Source organism: Microcaecilia unicolor, chromosome 9 (genome assembly GCF_901765095.1).
Source record: "Microcaecilia unicolor chromosome 9, aMicUni1.1, whole genome shotgun sequence".
NCBI classification, from domain to species: Eukaryota; Metazoa; Chordata; class Amphibia; order Gymnophiona; family Siphonopidae; genus Microcaecilia; species Microcaecilia unicolor.
The window spans coordinates 185784348-185804279 of record NC_044039.1 but is presented as its reverse complement, the minus strand read 5'-3'; positions in this window follow the sequence as shown (position 1 = coordinate 185804279).

Here is a 19932-nt window from a genome sequence, read left to right as displayed (position 1 = left end):
TACTTCATAGAATAAGCCTAAATTTCTGCACATATTACAGAATATACCAAACACCCATCTGCGTAACTAAACTTAGTCACGGGCAGTTACGCCAATTAAACTTGATGTAAATGCCGACTCCTAAATTAGGTACAGACCACGTGCATAGATTTGTGAAATGTCCATGACCCACCCATTCCATGCCCATGGCCGTGCCCCCTTTTCAACTCTGGGACTTAGAATTTATGCACATCACTTTAGAGAATACACTTAGAAAGTTGTGTACATAAATTCTAATTAATGCTAATGAGTGTCAGTAATTGTTAACTGATAATTATTAGCGCTGATTGGCTTGTTGATTAATTAAGTTGCACGCACAAATCCAGAATATGACTGGCGATGTGCATACAACTTAAGTCTCATTAGGTTCAAGGTTACACTTATTTGATTAATCACTTATGGCAATGCCGTCAAAGCGATTACACATACATTAACATCTCTTACATCAAAGTACAATGTGTCAGAAAAATTACAATATAAACAAGAAAGAACAGGGAAAAATAAACCAAATACAATAAAAACAAACTATATAGAATCCGGGGGTAAACGAGTTATAAGCACCCATCATCATCAGAAGCATCAGTTAATAATATGCCAAGATACCATCACATAACTGGCTGCCACCATAAGTCATTCAGGACTTGGCACTTGTATACAGGGGGCTGCCTTTACCTATGTTGCTTACATTTGTCAGCTATTGGAAGTTATCTAAATAAAGAAAAAGGAGAGAGTAAAGAATGCAAAGCAAAATGTTGTTCTGCATGGAGCATAAATAGGACCTTCAAATGACTCAGCAATCCCAAGAGACCTGACAACCTGCCATGCTATTTGTGTCCTCTAAACAGCTGTCCACAAATTACTCCACTCCCTTGCTTTACAAGTGCCTATTCATGAAGCACTTGACATTTTATTTATTTATTTATTTATTTATTTATTTATTTATTTATGTAAAACACTTATACCCCACCTGACACCAAGCAGCTTACAATAAAACATACAAAGTAATGAAAAGACATTCTGTACAAACACTTCTTAGTCCTACAGAAAAGGAACTTAATGCAGACAAAGTCTTACCTGATTATTGCATTAAGGATCTGATTTACTAAGCTTTTGTCCCATAGACAACACATAGAGAGAAAAGCCTAGCCCGTTTTACAAAGTGACAATAAGCCCAATGCGGTACTTCCTATCCCCAGTGCACCGTCATATCCAGCGCTACCGGTTAGCACGGGAGCCCTTACCGCCACCTCAATGGGTGGTGGTATGGGCTCCCCCCCTGAAATGGCCACACGGCTAATGCTTGGCCATTTCCCACAGAGCAGCAAGACCTACCTTTTACCCGTTGTGGTAAAAGGGGGCATTGGCGCACATCAAAAACACAAGTTGACACCAGCGCAGGCTCAATACAGGTTGGTCTTGACAAAGACCTTTGTGATTTAAAAAATGAAGTATTGAGCACTGTTTTTACATCACTCAAGACTCCTGAGGCAGGCCTGTACTGTGTCGTCTGCAATAAAGTTTGCTTTTTTACATACTACCTTAGTCTCAGCATCTTGGAGTCATTGGTCCACTTCCCACTTCTTTTACCTGTGTCCTAACCTAGTAGGATTTTGTGTTCATCCACTCAGGTGGATAGCCTACCCTGATGCTCACTATGGAGGATAGAGAAGATGGGGAGAGAGAGTGGTCTGGCTGGGACCGTAATATAGATGTGCATTCCCTATTTCACATAGGGATCCATGTCTGCAGTGGTAAACCCAGATATCAGAATTTAGACCTGTTTCTAGGCATGACTAAGTGCCTGCAGCAGGGGGAGCACTAAATCCCAAAACTGTGAGTCCCACAATGCCAGTATGCCCCCACCTTAAACATTTCCTACCATTACCCTACCCCCCCCCAACATCAGCAGCCTCCCCATCTGACCCTCCAAAATTAGCAACCCCTCCTTGTATCACCTTACTCCCTTTGAACATTACCCAATCTCCCCATGACTTGAGCAACCTGACTGGTATCACCCAAACCTGGTAATATTACCTGACCCCCCCCCCTAAATCTCCCCCTCGACCAGCATATATATGGAAGCCTCCCTCATACTTCCTTCCCCCCTCCCCGAGTCCGAGGCCTCTCAAAATTGGCCATGGGCTGCAAACCCCCTACCCCCTCTCTATTATCACCCGATGCCATCCTCAGGCTTATTGACAGTCCCTGGTGTCTAGTGGGGCAGAACTGATGCTCATTCACTCCCATCTCATGGTCACCAACATCCAAAATGGCTGCTGAGATCTCTAACAGCAATACTGTGAGGTCAGGTTTCCATATATGGGTATAATTCCATAATTCCATACACATACATATGAACCGCAATTTTATATAGATCATCTAGGTCTAGAAGGGGACATCCAAGTTGGAATGTTCAAAATTTGCACTGTATTTTACAAAAGGCTCACAGAATGCAAAGCCTTTTGTAAACTGCATAAAAGGGTATTTAAAAAATACATGTGCATGGTGGCATGTCCAATGGAAACAGCCATTTTACAGAAAAAAAATTCAAAACAACAGCAGCATCACTCAGGGCTTGTATGTATAAGAAGGGGAAGGATTTGGATTTAGCTCTCACCTTTTCAACAATAGCTCAAGCTGAACTACATTCAGGTACAAGTATTTCCCTGTCCCCAGAGGGTTTACAAGGTGATTTGCCCAAGTTCACAAGGAGCCGCAGTGGGATTTGATCCCTGGCTTCCCTGGCTCTCAGCATGACTGGAAATATATGTAAATGCTGATGTAATTTTTAAAAATATATTTTGCAAACTAGAGATTGCATATATATGATTGATGTCCCTTCAAACCACACCCACTAGAGGCCCACTTTAAATCTATGTGTGCCACAACATACGTTTATAATTAGCTACCATTCTGAAAACTTTGGATTTGCAGGATAGAAATTATTTTAAACCAATAAATAAATGACTTGTTTTTTTCATGTGTAAACCTTCTGAAATTGCCTGCTATATCTCAGACACAAATACACAGCTAAATAACACAACACACATACACACACAAAGTCAAACTTCCAGAATCCAGTTCCATTATTAAATTTGAGCAACCATTCCGACAAGTAGAAAGAATGGTTGAAAATCCATCTGTACCAAAAGGGGAAAAAGCAACAGAATTTGCAAAGGAATTGGACAAGATGATATACAGCAAGCATTGATAAAACTGGGGCAGCAGGCACCTGAAGATTCTAAGAAAATACTAGAAGCAGTTACTCATCTTGTGGCTGGCTCTGAAATGCTGATGACGGAAGGTTTTTATACAGAAAGGCACAACGAGGTAGCACGACTCATTCATTGGAAACTCTGTAAGCATTGCAACATCAGTGTACCGGAAAAGCATTGGGATCATGACCTTAAGAGAAATGTGGAAACGAAGAGGTTATGATAACCTGGGACATCTCCGTCCCCACTGATTAAGAAAAAACTGGATGCCAGAAAACTGGATATAGTCGTAAAAGAGAAAAACACCAGAATGGTCCCAAATAATTACTCAGTGAATCACAAGGAGAGAGAGAAGATCCTCAAGTACCAAGAAATGCAGTCGTCCAAGACAGAAAATGTGACAGAAAGATACAGAAATATTTCCAATCATTTTGGGTGTCACAGGCTTGATCAAAAAGAACTTCCAAGCACACCTGGATAGGTTGCCTATACATTTTACATCTTATGAACTCCAGAAGGAAACTCTCTTTGGCACAATGGGGAAAAATAGACAACTTTTTAAAAATGAACCTGCCTGGGCACTAGTAAAATTTATTGTTGGTGAATTTCTGGGTGGGGACGGGCTCCTCATTGCCTAGGGCAAAAGAGATATATTTAATGATTAAATATACCTTTTTTTGCCCTAGGCAGTGAAAAGTCCACCCCCCGCCACCCAGAAGCCCACCACCAGACCAGAGCCATCATTTTGTTTACAAGAGTAATCAAAATACTGGCTGTGGTGGTGGACTTCTGGGTGGGGGTGGGCTCTTCACTGCTTACAGCAAAAAGGTATATTTTAATAATTAAATATACCTTTTTTGCCCTAGGCAGTGAAGTGCTTACCCCACCCAGAAGCCTACCACCAGCAGCCAGCATTTTGAGTACAAAATAGTAAAATTACTACTACATGACGACATGTTAAAATTTTTTTTAAATATATGTATTTATTACCTGGCTCCTGTAGCTGAGTGGGGCCACGGGGGAGTGCTACTGTGACTATGATTGAACGAACCGACTGAAAACAATCACAGACCCGGCCGGCAGGGAACAGGCAGGCCCAATGTGGACTTGGAGCTGCCCCCTGACCTTTCCCATGCGGCACTGCGTGTGGTGCGGCCACAGCGCCATCGTGCTGTGCTGGCCCCAGTCAGGCACGGGGAGGAGGAGACAGCAGTGCAGCGTGATGGCATGCACGTGCAGCTGAGGTTGTTAGCAGCGGCTGGGAATCCGTCACTCCATGAGACTGTATTTAGCCACACACTCGCACAGCGTGAGATAGCACAAGGTCACGCTGGCCGATGATGAGGAGGAGCTCTAGTGCCATCTGCCAAGAAAAGCAGGTGGGAGGTAGCTGAGTGGGCCGCACCGTGCCGACAGAATAAATTAAGTCTGTGGCAACACTGTGACTGGCTGCTCAGCGGCTGTAAACTGGGTGGGCCTGAGCCGAGATTGGGTGGGCTGGGCCCACCCAGGCCCACCCATAGCTAAGCCCCTGGTTAGCAATAAATTTGAGAAACTGAGATCATATTCCAAATGCCCTGGCTTAGGAGTGAGGTTCATTCCTGTCATGGTATGTGCAAAACTAACCCACTTGGAGATTTTGCCCCCTCACACACCATCAAGCATATACAAAAACACATGAGTTCACACACACAAACATTCAAACACAAGCACTTGCACACATACAAACACAACACACACTAACTCAGAACACAACATGGAATTCACACAAATGTATAAGAGATCATTTTGGAACCTTGCATGGTATTTGTGCATGTAAATAGTCTGTTTACATATATAGCATGACTTAAGTTGCATGTGCAAATCCAGTCATATTCTGGATTTTGCACACAATTTAATTAGTTAACAAGCCAATCAGCGCCAATAATTGCCACTTAACATACAATTATTGACGCTAATTGGCATTAATTAGAATTTACATGCAGAACTGTCTACGCATATTATGTAACATGATGTGTGTTAATTCTAAGTCACATAGTTGAAAAGGGGGTGTGACTATGGGTGTGGAATGGGCGGGACATGGGCATTTTTCAAATCTATGCACATACTTATAGAATATATCCAGTCCATGCCTAATTTAGGCATCAGGATTTACACCAAGTACATAAGTACATAAGTAATGCCACACTGGGAAAAGACCAAGGGTCCATCGAGCCAAGCATCCTGTCCACGACAGCGGCCAATCCAGGCCAAGGGCACCTGGCAAGTTTCCCAAATGTACAAACATTCTAAACATGTTATTCCTGGAATTGTGGATTTTTCCCAAGTCCATTTAGTAGTGGTTTATGGACTTGTCCTTTAGGAAACCGTCTAACCCCTTTTTAAACTCTGCTAAGCTCCATCTAACCCCTTTTTAAACTCTGCTAAGCTAACCGTCTTCACCACGTTCTCCGGCAACAAATTCCAGAGTTTAATTATGCGTTGGGTGAAGAAAACGTTTCTCCGATTTGTTTTAAATTTACTACACTGTAGTTTCATCACATGCCCCCTAGTCCTAGTATTTTTGGAAAGCGTGAACAGACTCTTCACATCCACCTGTTCCACTCCACTCATTATTTTATATACCTCTATCATGTCTCCCCTCAGCCGTCTCTTCTCCAAGCTGAAAAGCCCTAGCCTCCTTAGTCTTTCTTCATAGGGAAGTCGTCCCATCCCCGCTATCATTTTAGTCGCCCTTCGCTGCACCTTTTCCAATTCTACTATATCTTTCTTGAGATGCGGCGACCAGAATTGAACACAATATTCAAGGTGCAGTCGCACCATAGAACGATACAATGGCATTATAACATACTCACACCTGTTTTCCATGGTGCAACTGGCTGCCACTAAATTTAGTTTCACAGATGGGGCTCAGCGTATTCTATATTCTGCGCAGAAATTTAGGCTTATTCTATAAAGTAGGCCTAAATTTAGGCCTACTTTCTAGAATACGCCTAGGCGTATCTTTTTTTCATCTTGGATCTTTCAAGTGCTATATATAGAATCTATCCCATGGTGCTGAATATTAGGTGCCACGTCTGTGCCGAACTGCAAGGTGCCAAAACAGAGCAGAAATAGCACTTATGGCCTATTTAAAAAATAGCAGCAATGAGGCTTATTTTCAAAGCACTTAGCCTCCCAAAGTTCCATAGAAACATATGGAACTTAGCCTCCCAAAGTGCTTTGAAAATATGCCCTTTTGTTTCAGTGCAGATCGGCAAAGGGGTCGTGTTCAGGTCAGGGGTGTTCCCTTAAAATGCACGCAGTGTTATAGAATAGTGCCAATTGTTATTTTCCTTTGTAATGATTCCTCTTAGTAATATAAATTATTACTTAGTAATATTAATTCAAAAGGAGTGAAGCCTGTGAAACTGGGATTACCTTAATCAGTGGGAATTGGATTAGAGACTCAAGTGTTCGCATTGTTAAATAATTTCTGGTTTTAAAAGAGAAAAAATGAAATTAGGTGTATTATTTCTACTAATATTGGACAATAAGTATGTTTCCAACGAAATAAATTGAATATACACAATTTTGGGTTTGAAGAAGCCAACCAGACGATCAATGTGGAATAATGATTCAGATAAATAATAACTGGGGATAATCAGGTTAATGCCACATTTTTTTTCTGTTTACTGTTGTTTAATTGATCTCCTTGTCTTGTTTCACTCTCCCTATTTTGTAGTCTAAGGAAGAGTATAGAATTACCTGACTGAAATAATTCTTGTGTATTACTTTCTCTGTATTTCTGACAAGTTATTTTATTGCTTGTAAATTTAAATTCTTATAAATTAAAAAAAATATATATTGCGAATTTACACTCGGTTTACACACCATGATTTATACCTGGTTTCAGTCGGTGTAACTCCTCATGCCCAAGTAGAACGCTTTGTGCTATTCTATAAGGGTGTTGAATACGGAATACCCATTACAGAGAACTGTTTAGTGCTGAATCTTTTCAGCAATGAATTTTGAGTGACATTTACTGAATCCAGCTTTATATGGAGAGAAAGAGAGATTTCCACACTGTATTCTTCTCCTCACTATTTAAGCATATCTCCTCTGATCCTAGATAGTTCTCTTTTCTATGGTGGACTCAGAAACACTAGAGCCTGTAATTCAGGGGGAAGATGAGACTCCAAGGTACATGCAACATGACAGCAAGAGGAATGAAACCTCCATTGCGTGTTACGTATAGCAGTCCAGTTTTCAATGTAGGTCTTTGAAGGATTCTTTGCATGTTGCAAAATATGTTTTGCTCAGCAAAAGAACTAAATGTGACATTGTATATGAGCTGTCAAGACCACAGGTCCTTTCTTCAGATGTCTATATGATCTTAAGAGGAAATGTTTGTAGCATTCTAATGCTCTTATATAAGTGAAGAAATTTGTGTCTTTTACAAAAAACAATTTTTCTGTTACTGAATTGGAAGAGCTTATTCCACATATTTATCTATTGTAGTTACACTCACAAGTCATAAAACAAAATAATGAGGTACAATTTTCTTTACAGCTGCACAAAGACAGATTTAAAGCAAGGTATATCATCTCAATGTGCTCGGTTCCTAGATATAAGCTGTGAACTATAAATGAATAACTAATCTAATTTATCTGAAAAATCGTTTGGGATTTTATAATAGTGTTTCAGTTGAAACATGACTTAAAGAGCTAGTGCAGAGGCTCCATGTTGGCTGCACTATGGGGGGAATAAATGTTGCCCAACCCCCCCCCCCCCCCATTTTCAAAGCCTTGCTAGCGGCTGCCAGTGCGGCAATGCTGACACAGCCCATTCAAAGAGAATGGGCTGTGTCGGCATTACCGCGCGGCACATGTCCTTCCCATCGTTACACTCCCTTTGCAGATCCATGCAGAAACAGGCACTATTCTATAAATAGACTAGCCGTTGAGCCCGTAAAAACGGGCTGGTATTGGGGTTTTCCTTCCCCCTCCCTCCCCGCGAGGTCGCCACCGCTACCGCCCCCCCCCCCCCCCACCCCCGGAGTTGCCGCCATCCCTCCACCTGGCCTGGGCCTTCTCTCCGCTACTAAACTTACACATTCATTCGCCGGAACGCAGCACGCACATCAGCTGAGCTGCCGTCGGCCCTTCCTTCTCTGCCTGTGTCCCGCCCTCCTGTGACGTAACGTCAGCGAGTGTCCGTCCCCCCAGGGTGCAGTACGACACCCCATCTCCCAGTGCAATGACACCCCCTCCCCGGCGCATCAAGCCCCCGCCCCCCCGGGTGCATTCTTGGCTGCTGGAGGGTGCAGAGAGCAGCCGCGCGCCTGTCGGCTCCGCTGGATCCCTGCTCCCTCTGCCCCGGAACAGGAAGTAACCTGTTCCGGGGCAGAGGGAGCAGGGAACCAGTGAAGCCGACAGGCGCGCAGCTGCTCTCTGCACCCTCTAGCAGCGTGCACCCGGGGCAGACTGCCCCCACCCGCCCTGCCCTTGCTACGCCACTGGTAGCAGTGCAGCTAAGTGCATACATCTAGTAGCGCTTTAGAAATGATAAGTAGTAGTAGTTCTGTAAGGATGTGTGCAAGTGGCATATGGGGGAATTGTATTTATGGCGCCTAATGTTAGACACTACTTCTGCGTCAAGTTTTCAGTGTAGAAAAGCACTTAAATGGATGCAAGGTGCTGAAAGGGGGAAAGAAATGGCAGATCTGTGTAAAAACACACTCATCAAACATATAAACGGCGAGTGACCGACTCACTCGCAAATGCGCAGTAGAGACTTCCCTCTCTGTCCTGCCCCCGCGTCAATATGTGATGACGAGGGCGGGACAGAGAGGAAAACTGCGCCGCCGAGGTTGATGCCGCTCCCCCCGCCCGCCCGCCCGCCCGCCTGAGATCGCCACTACCGTGCCTCCCCCCCACCCGGCCCGGGCCCTCTCTCCGCTACTAAACTTACACATCCATTCGCCGGAACGCAGCACGCACATCAGCTGAGCTGCCGTCGGCCCTTCCTTCTCTGCCTGTGTCCCGCCCTCCTGTGACGTAACGTCAGCGAGGGCGGGACACAGGCAGGGAAGGAAGGCCGACGGCAGCTCAGCTGATGTGCGTGCTGCGTTCCGGCGAATGGATGTGTAAGTTTAGTAGCGGAGAGAGGGCCCGGGCTGGGTGGGGGGGAGGAACGGTAGTGGCGATCTCAGGCGGGCGGGCGGGCGGGCGGGGGGAGCGGCATCAACCTCGGCGGCGCAGTTTTCCTCTCTGTCCCGCCCTCGTCATCACATATTGACGCGGGGGCAGGACAGAGAGGGAAGTCTCTACTGCGCATTTGCGAGTGAGTCGGTCACTCGCCGTTTATATGTTTGATGAGTGTGTTTTTACACAGATCTGCCATTTCTTTCCCCCTTTCAGCACCTTGCATCCATTTAAGTGCTTTTCTACACTGAAAACTTGACGCAGAAGTAGTGTCTAACATTAGGCGCCATAAATACAATTCCCCCATATGCCACTTGCACACATCCTTACAGAACTACTACTACTTATCATTTCTAAAGCGCTACTAGATGTATGCACTTAGCTGCACTGCTACCAGTGGCGTAGCAAGGGCAGGGCGGTGGGGGCAGTCTGCCCCGGGTGCACGCTGCTAGAGGGTGCAGAGAGCAGCTGCGCGCCTGTCGGCTTCACTGGTTCCCTGCTCCCTCTGCCCCGGAACAGGTTACTTCCTGTTCCGGGGCAGAGGGAGCAGGGATCCAGCGGAGCCGACAGGCGCGCGGCTGCTCTCTGCACCCTCCAGCAGCCAAGAATGCACCCGGGGGGGCGGGGGCTTGATGCGCCGGGGAGGGGGTGTCATTGCACTGGGAGATGGGGTGTCGTACTGCACCCTGGGGGGACGGACACTGCTGTACCCGGGGGAGAGGTGCACAGCGGCGATCCGCCCCAGGTGGCAGCCGACCTAGGATCGCCACTGACTGCTACCATCAATGTGCATAAATGTACACTTACCTGCAAATGTGCTGGTATTCTGTACATTTGGACACAGAAGTGGTGCAGAAACACATGCACCCAGTTATAGATTTGTCCTGCAAGTGGCCAGAATGAGGGTGTGCACATGCTAGGTTAACATAAGAGTAAGAACATAAGAGTAGCCATACTGGGTCAGACCAATGGTCCATCTAGTCCAGAATCCTGTTTTCCAAACAGTGGCCAAGCTAGGTCACAAGTACCTGGCAGAAACCCAAATCTTAGCAACATTCCATGTAGAACCCCAAAGAATAGCAGGATTCTGGAATCCTAAAGAGTGACAAGATTCCATGCAGAATCTCAAATAGTAGCAACATTCCATGTTGAACCCCAAAGAATAGCAAGGTTCTGGAATCCTAAAGAGTGACAAGATTCCATGCAGAATCTCAGAGAAGCAACATTTCAAACTACAACTCCCAGGGCAAGCAGTTGCTTCCCATATCTGTCTCAATAGAAGACTATGGACTTTTCCTCCATAGATATCTTATGAAATTCATCTGGCAAGCAGTTCCAAAGAAAGGAACCACCATAGCTAAATGCTCTGTTCCTAGTAGTAGTCAATCTAATTAAATTGGAAATTTGGCCAGTTAAGTGCCGATATTCAGCACTTAACCAATCAGGTTAACCACGTAAATGGGACTGCATGAAAGTCAGTCCTATCTTTTGTAGTAACCCATAGGTGGTTATGTGTTGAATATCGGACTTAGGGGTCCTTTTACCAAGTCATGCTAAAAAGTGGCTGGTGCTGTTGTCAGCACCAGGTTTGGGAAGCTGCTGTGGGTTGTAGGCCTCTAGGAAACAACACTCTCTACAGTGACCGAGCCAGCAGGGAGGGAGGGAGGTGGGTTATAAATAAAAGTGCAGAAAAACCCAGAATATTTACAGAGAAAAGCTCCTGCCATGAGAGCCAGTACAGACTGATTTGGCTTAAGCTGGAAGGCCAAAGGGCAGCATCAAAATGCCGTGTTAAAAAAAAAAAAAGTAAATTCAAGAAAATCCTGAGTCTTCAACAAGCTGTCAACCAAGTTTACGACCTCTGAGGTTTTTTCAGCTGAAGATAAAGTAAGACAGGTAACATTATATAGTGGCTCTGTACAGCAGATATGCCATACAGAGATGAACACATGAAAAAGAAATCACGTCCCTTATGTGCTGCTCTGTTTAGGGCTTCTGTGCTTAAGGTGCTCATTTTTAAAGCAGATAGATGGCGTGGAGGGGCATAATTGAACGTCGCCGGCGAAATAGGTCGCCGGCAATCTATTTTGGCACGGCGCAACAGCTGGCCAGAACCGTATTTTCGAAAAAGATGGCCGGCCATCTTTTTTTTCAATAATACAGTTTAGGCCGGCCAAATGCCAGAGTTCGTCGGGTTTGAGATCGCCAGTTTTGTTTTTCAGCGATAATGGAAAAAAATGCCAGCCATCTCAAACCCAGTGAAATCCAAGGCATTTGGTCGTGGGAGGAGCCAGCATTTGTAGTGCACTGGTCCCCCTGACATGCCAGGACACCAACTGGGCACCCTAGGGGGCACTTCTAAAAATAAAAAAATATATACAAATAGTTCCCAGGTCCATAGCTCCCTTACCTTGGGTGCTGAGCCCCCCAAATCCCCCCCAAACCCACTCCCCACAACTCTACACCATTACCATAGTCCTTATGGATGAAGGGGAGCACCTACATGTGGGTACAGTGGGTTTTGGGGGGGGTTGTAGGGCTCAACACTTAGCACCACAAGTGTAACAGGTAGGGGGGGATGGACCTGGGTCTGCCTGCCTGAAGTGCACTGCACCCATTAAAAACTGCTCCAGGGAGGGAGCTGGGTATGACATTTGAGGCTGGCATACAGGCTGGCAAAAAAGGTTTTTATTTTTATTTTTTTAGTGTGGGAGGGGGTTGGTGACCACTGGGGGAGTATGGGGAGGTCATCCCCCATTCCCTCCGGTGGTCATCTGGTCAATTGGGGCACCTTTTTGAGGTTTGGTCGTGAAAATTAAAGGACCAACTAAACCTGACAAAATACTGCTTAATGCCGCTTTTTTTTCCATTATCTGCGAAAGCCGGCCATCTGGTAGCCACGCCCATGCCCGCCCATGTCCCGCCTTCGCTTCGCCGCCAACACGCTCCCTTGTACTTTCACCGGCGCAGCAACAGGAAAGCGGCTATGGTGTCAAAAACACGGCTTTCGATTATACCGATTTTGCCACTTTTGTGAAATCGCCGGTCATCTCCTGATTTATGTCAGGAAATGGCTGGCGATCACTTTCAAAAATAATCCTGTTAGAATGCTTTAAAACATAAAAAAAAATCCATGTGCTAAAAATTTCCAAATCCTTCATTTTACTTTACTTCTTATATTCCACATCTACTCATAGATTTCAGAGCAGATCACAAGAAAAAGAAAACACAGACCCTGCGAATTAACATCCAGTCAATAATTCATATTAATATAAAAAAAAGTTAATAAATTCTAATTATAAAACTTCTTAAAAAGAAAAGTCTTTAGAGCTTTCCTAAAAACAGATAAGATCTGAATTTTTCTCAGTTGTATAGGGAGAGAATTCCATAGCAAAGGGGACTGATACATAAGACTAGCACAATAAATGGCCTTATTTTTCAATTTGCTAGGACTGGGATAGTGAAGTATCTTGAAAGCCTCTATCTTTGTTAGCTATTTGAACCCAACCGAGCAAGTATTCTGGAGTTAGTCCGTAAAGGATCTTCTGAACTATAATGCAAACCTCAAATTGAATTTGTGCCTCTTCTGGTAACCACTGGAGGTCCCACAACAAAGGAGAAATATTATCATACCTATGAGTGGAAAGTCAGAATTTGGATATTTCACATTGCAGTTCGGACATTCCATTCACTGATTTTCTCCAAAGACAGCCCAGTGCATCTTGTAGAGCTCAGTCTTCTCACCTCATGCAAAAGCTTCTCTTGCACATCACAGGAAGGTCCCCCTCCCTTCTTGTGACCAGAGCTGCCTGCCAGTAATCCCACCCCCATTGCCTTCCCACTAGTTGAATCCTACCCACAGTCTCTGCTGCTAGTGAAACTAAGCAGCTAAAGGCAGGCTCAATCACACCCAGGGACGGGTGGAATAGACTTATCCTGAGAACACCCCTTAAAAATACTCAAAAATATCTACAGCTGAAATAGAAGGTATTTTTGGAAAATTAGATGTGGATTCCTACATCTAACCAAATTCTCTAGGTTCTCTGCTTTCATATGCAAAAGCATATTATCCTAAAGGGGGTGAAGGCTTGTCTTTTGAGATAAGGCAAACATAGAAGAAGTATTGAGAAAGTTCAGATGATCATTTGGGTGGGGTTCATAGGAGGCGGGTTAGGTGTTTATTAGAGTTTTATTTGTTTTGCATTTTTTGTTTTGTTATTTTTACTGTGTATAATATGTTTATATTGATGGTTGTAAATTAGGTTGAGCTTTTTGTATAGTTGATTCATAAATCACAATAAACATTTAAATGCTTAGTGACAGCATTCTGTAAACCTGACATTTTCTCTACTTTATCTTCACCCTTCACACAGCTCTATCCACTTGCTGATATCTTTCAGCTGAGCTTGCTTTTGAGAAATTTGAGTTTCTAATTCTTTATTTTTCCAAGAAAATGCACCAATCTGTGAAGTCAAAGATTGACCCAAGCCCACGGTCACTTTCCAGATGTCTTACAGTGAGAATTGTGTATGCTTTCCCAGTGTACCAGTATTAATATGGGAGGGGGTGAGAAACGGACTTGAGGTACCAGATGTATCAGCCAAAAATATCTCCAATCCATTTTTCACTAGGCTATACACTGCCACTCCTCTTTCCAGCATCCACAAGTCCCTCACCAGCAGTCATGATGACCAAACTGCTCTGTGTAGCTTCCCAGAAAGCAGGCTCTTCTCAATGACATAATCAGTCAGGGATGACCTGACAGCCACAGGCGCTCAATCATCTGCAGCAATCTGCATCAGAGGAACTTTCTTACCCTGACTCAATGAAACACTGCTATCAAGGGGAGGAGGGCAAACTTACCCTCAGTGACTGACATTTTTGGTCCCATGTCTGATGCTATGCAAAGAAACCCATAGGGCCTGCAGAAGGAGGAGGTTCCCAAGTGGAAGGAGAGTCCAGGGATTACATTTCCTTTTCTTTCCACCCATATTGAAATAGATAATTGAAAAACCATGGCAGGATAAGGAAATATTGCATATACCATCTCCTTCAAGGTAGTGTATAGTTTATTAGCCTTGATATATACTGCCTTTTATTGGGCAGTGGCAAAGCGGTTTACAATAATCAATCAAATAATAAAACAGGAATTACAATGCTGATAGGAAAGAACAGTTAAAAAGGAAAAGAAAAGAAAAGAAAGAGGAAGAAGGGGAGGAGGTTGGAGAGGGAGGAGGTAAAGAGGCAGGGAGTTAAGTACCAGACACTGCAAGGTATCCTCAGTCCCTTTGGAAGCTGGAGGGAAAGCAAGCCATAGCAATCACAAATCAAAGGCTGCTAAGAAGAGGTGAGTCTTGAATTTAGAAAACACAGATAATGATCTTCAAGTGAATGAAGGACATGGGACAGGAAGTAGGGGATGATGAGAGAGGAGAGTTAAGATAGGACATTATCGTGCAAGACCATATGAGTCAGTGTAAGGATTTAAAATTTTATTCTGGAACCAATTGGAAATCAATGGTGATATTTAAGGAGTGGCCTAATGTGATCATTCTGATTGGAGCTGCAGAGAATTCTGATGGCTTTGTTTTTGGACTGACTGTAAGTGATGAAAGATAACCTGGGGGAGTCCAGTATAGACCACATTAACATAGTAACATAGTAACATAGTAGATGACGGCAAAAAAAGACCTGCACGGTCCATCCAGTCTGCCCAACAAGATAACTCATATGTGCTACTTTTTGTGTATACCCTACTTTGATTTGTACCTGTGCTCTTCAGGGCACAGACCGTATAAGTCTGCCCAGCACTATCCCCGCCTCCCAACCACCAGCGCCGCCTCCCAACCACGGCTCTGGTACAGACCATATAAGTCTGCCCAGCACTATCCCTGCCTCCCACCACTGGCTCTGGCACAGACCGTATAAGTCTGCCCAGCACTATCCCCGCCTCCCAACCACCAGCCCCACCTCCCAACCACCGGCTCTGGCACAGACCGTAAAAGTCTGCCCAGCACTATCCCTGCCTCTCACCATTGGCTCTGGCACAGACCGTATAAGTCTGCCCAGCACTATCCCCGCCTCCCAACCACCAGCCCCACCTCCCAACCACCGGCTCTGGCACAGACCGTAAAAGTCTGCCCAGCACTATCCCTGCCTCTCACCATTGGCTCTGGCACAGACCGTATAAGTCTGCCCAGCACTATCCCCACCTCCCAACCACCAGTCCCATCTCCCACCAGCTGGGAAGTTAATAATGCAAGGAGCAGAGTGATTTGGGAGGATTCTGGGAGAAAACTATATACAGCTCAAAACTGTCTCAGAGCAGAAAAACACTTCCTAATAACAGCAGCCACTTGTGGCTCAAAAGTAGCCAATTGTCAAATATAATCCCTAAGCACAAAGTCAGATACTAGACTAAGTGGAGTACCAGATAGGGAAGGAAAAAGCACTGGAGGAGGAAGGTGATCCAGTACCCAACTGTTTTAGAGTGATTGAGAACTAGATTAGCCTTAAGCTGATCTGAGATTCTGTCCAATGCTAATTGAAGGATAGTCAGTCCAGGTAGGAGGGTATCTGTGTAGCGGATGAGAATAACATCATCAGCCTCTCTCTCTCTCCTCTTTACTAGTAGAGGAAAATACGTCCCATGCAAAAAAAAAAAAAAAAAGAAAGGAAAAGAAAAGAAAATACTTCCCCTAGTGCTTTCTCATCCCTCCTCTGGCTTAACATATTTCTGTGCTGATGATGCCTAAGCGATACAAACATACACGTTTTATTCCACTGGAAATGGTATCAGCAATAGTGTCTATGATTTGTACCCTCAAACATGGATAAACATTAATATTTGTACCTGAATTAGCTGGAAAATAAACACATAAGCCAACAAGTCATAAGCATATAAGAATAGAAACCCTAATTATACCAGGCCTACATCAATGGATAGCTGAAGACAGCCTGTAGACAGACTGGTGACTCTACCATGTCTCCACTATAGACCAGGAATACAGAGGCTGCATTCCACACACATTGGTATTTCATTGTCATTATACTGTACTTAACACTTCAGTTTTTGTTAGAAGCTAGAGTGCATGAGCAATTAGTACCGTTGCAAGGCATGCAAGTCACTTCTGTGGGAATGAGTCAAGTCTATTTCTGTTACAAGTCAGATGCTACAATTGAAATCCTGCAAATGTGGTACTGGCCAGATTTAACTCAGGAACACAATTCAGTAGGCTTATATTCCCTTTAGAAAGCGGCATTCTTAGAAGAACATAGATGTCAAAAGATTTCAATACATGTCTTCCCTTCTGTATTTGGTGAATCAAATGATTTCTGCAAAGCAAGAGTTACATTTGCTGTTATCATCTACCTTTCTCTATTTTTTTTGGTGCAATAGTTTTCCATTTGATGTTTAGATAGTTGAAAACAATGTTCAACATCCTTCAGCAGTATGAACAGATGAAGAAGCGCCAAAACTCATTCAAAGGCAGCTACTCTGATGAACGGTTGTGCTCCAACAAAGCTAAGGCAAGTCTTCTCCTTTCCCAAGGTTCTTCTTTTGTACTTTCTTGTACTTCATAACAGAAATGTGGATACTGTTAACTTTACACTTGGTCTAGTTCTTAAGTCAAGATTTTCCTGTATTGTATAAGCAAGATCTGTTCCTATTTTCTTCCCAAATTCACATCAATCATCTCAGAGCAGGAAGCCTTTCACCATGACTATGTTTTTTATTATGGGGCAGGTAATAATTACAGAAGACCAAGAGAGGTCAGATAAGCAAATATGGGCATTATAGTACACTTGTATCAAATGTGGACACTGACAATTAATCCAAACTATACTTGTTCTGTTATTTGACAGGAAGCCAGTGTTATTTAAAGGTACTTTTCAATTGTTTTTAGTTTCTAACACATGGGGTATAACCCATTTGGTGCAAGTTACAGCACTTCAAAAGAAGTAATTAAATCACACAGAAGAAAAATCATATATAAAGCAAAAAAAAATGTAACTAACCAGCTATTCTGTTTGGGGAATTTTAAAACAGTGATTTGGTGCATATTCTGGTCAATATTCAGCTGGCGGTGGTTAGCGTTTCTTTAAAGCTAAATTAGATCCAGATATGCCTTGCTGGTGCCCTATCCAGGCACAGCGCAGAATATCTGGGTCTTAGGAAGCACCTGGAAGCTATCACTGTTCCCTCTAAACTACGTGGGAATCTTCCACCTACAGTCCTACCAGTGGGTGTTGCTGTTTCGCTATCACATTTTCAATAATAAGGGGCAGGCAAGCTTTGCAGGACTCCGGGGAACCTGCCTGTGCCTACTGATTGAAAACACAATATTGAAGCCCCGCCCCCCCCCCCTACACTGGTAGCAATGCAGTTGGAGAACTTCCTCTCAGCTTACAGAGAACAGTGCTATCCAGGTATGGTTGGTATTCAATGCTGCAGTTGCCCAGGCATGGTTAGGACTGTTTTTTTTTATATGGTCCAACATGCCCAGATAGCTATGAGGCACCAGCATAACCCCTGACTCCACCCCTGGAATGCTCTGGCACTAACTAGAGTAAATATTCAGCTAGACACTGGTTCCTGTGCCAGTGTGAGTTAACCAGGTAAGAGTGTCTCCTATCCAGTTAAATCACTTTGAATATCAACCCTGATTTGTTGTGAAAAGAAATGGTCAAGCAATATCTTCAGGTCACATAAGGTAAAACTGTAACAGTGCTAAAGTGATATATTTTCTAACAAGAAGTGGTCATCTGTGTAGTAAAGTAATGGATATTTAATACAGGGCAATATAAGATTCCTTATGCACACATTATAGGCAACATGGCTGTGACAGAACAGTGTGTTTTAAGCCCGTAAAACGTATTTGGTATTTCCTGAAGTGTATTTCTCTAGTTTGGCCAGCAGGTGGTGCATGTTTATGTTTAAAAGTGTTACAGAGGAATGAACGTTCCTTCTTTTAGTTGGCACACAGGGAAGAGGAAGTGCCAGCAGTGAGGTGGCCAGCTTTTTAAAAATGTTGTTGTTCTGGGCTCCAATTAGTCTGGACTTGGAAATTACCCAACAGTACTGGCTTTTGCTCCAGTCTCAGCCAGGGAGAAAAGAGAGACAGATCTCTTTGCAGAGTCGTGGTGAACAATTATGTGTCCTGATCTTTTCCAGGTACTTTTCAGAAAGTAAACAAATGTTTAGATAGTTTTATAATTGATCCATATTTCAGTTACCCTTTATTGTTTTGCTGATTGCAATTTTTTTGTTCATTGTTTAATATTTTTAAGGCAATAAACAATTTTCAGTTTATTGCCTCTTTGTCTAGACTGATAAAGAATCCTGGTGATTTGTGTATTGGGTCTGTGAGTGCTTTCTGGGAACTTTAGGACCATTGGGAATTTGGCCCCAGTAACCTAGAAATCACTGGGGATAATTAGAGAGTAGGAGACTTGCTCAGAGGCATTTGGGACCCAGTCAGTGGGAGGAGGGTGCTAGTGTACAGCACAAGCGGCAGGTGCAGGCAGACATGAGCTGTGCTGGGAATAGACCCTCTATGTGGCCGCGGTGTAACCCCAGGCAGGTGGCTAGGCATTTCATGACAATGGCCAATTAGATAAGCAGATTTGGAGCCACACAAGTTTCTTTGCATGCTTCACTAGTTTTCCTAACAAAGGTCCATGTTTTACGGCAAAATGAATTATAAAGAAATAGTTATTTTATGCCTTTAAAAAAACCGAGGTAGGATATTCAAAGGGATTCAACCTGAGCTAGACAGTTGCTGATATTCAGCACCTCTACCACTAACTGGCCATTTCCTAACTGGTTAGGTTAGTGGTAGTCCAAGGACAGAATTTGGTCAGAGCTGTACCTTAGCTGATTAGCAACAATATTTGGTCTACTAATCAGCTAAGTAAGGGCATAAAGTTAGTACAGCAAAAAGGCACTGAGTTAACTGGGCACTGGTCTGAATATCACTGGTACCTGGCAATGTTCCTTCTAAGTTGTGTGGGAATTCTGCCAGTGGAGGTGATGCTTTAATATTATGCTTTCAATCACTATGGAAAGGCAGGTCCTCTGGAGCCTTGCAGAGCTTCTCTGTTCCTCACTATTGAAAATGTAATATTGAAACAGCACCGCCACTAGCAGGAATGTAAGTGGAGGACTCCACAGCTTAGATGGAATATTAGAGCCTGATTAACTTCTGGGTCAGTGCACTTTCCCAGATATTTAAAGCCAGGAGCCATGCATGCCCTAGCTTTGAATATTCAGGGTTAGTTCAGCCCTCAGCAGTGAGTAGCTTACAAGCCACTTACCATCATGAAGTGATTATTACTCCCATTGTATCTTTTTGACATCTGTGATGATGGAGTCTTAAAAGGCAGAAATCATTTAAAGTAGCTAATTAAAAGTCAATTTGTAGTGTACCTTCAACATATCTACAGAGTTTGAGGTGGGTGGGCTGTAAAGAATCAAAGATGTGTGTACTGTC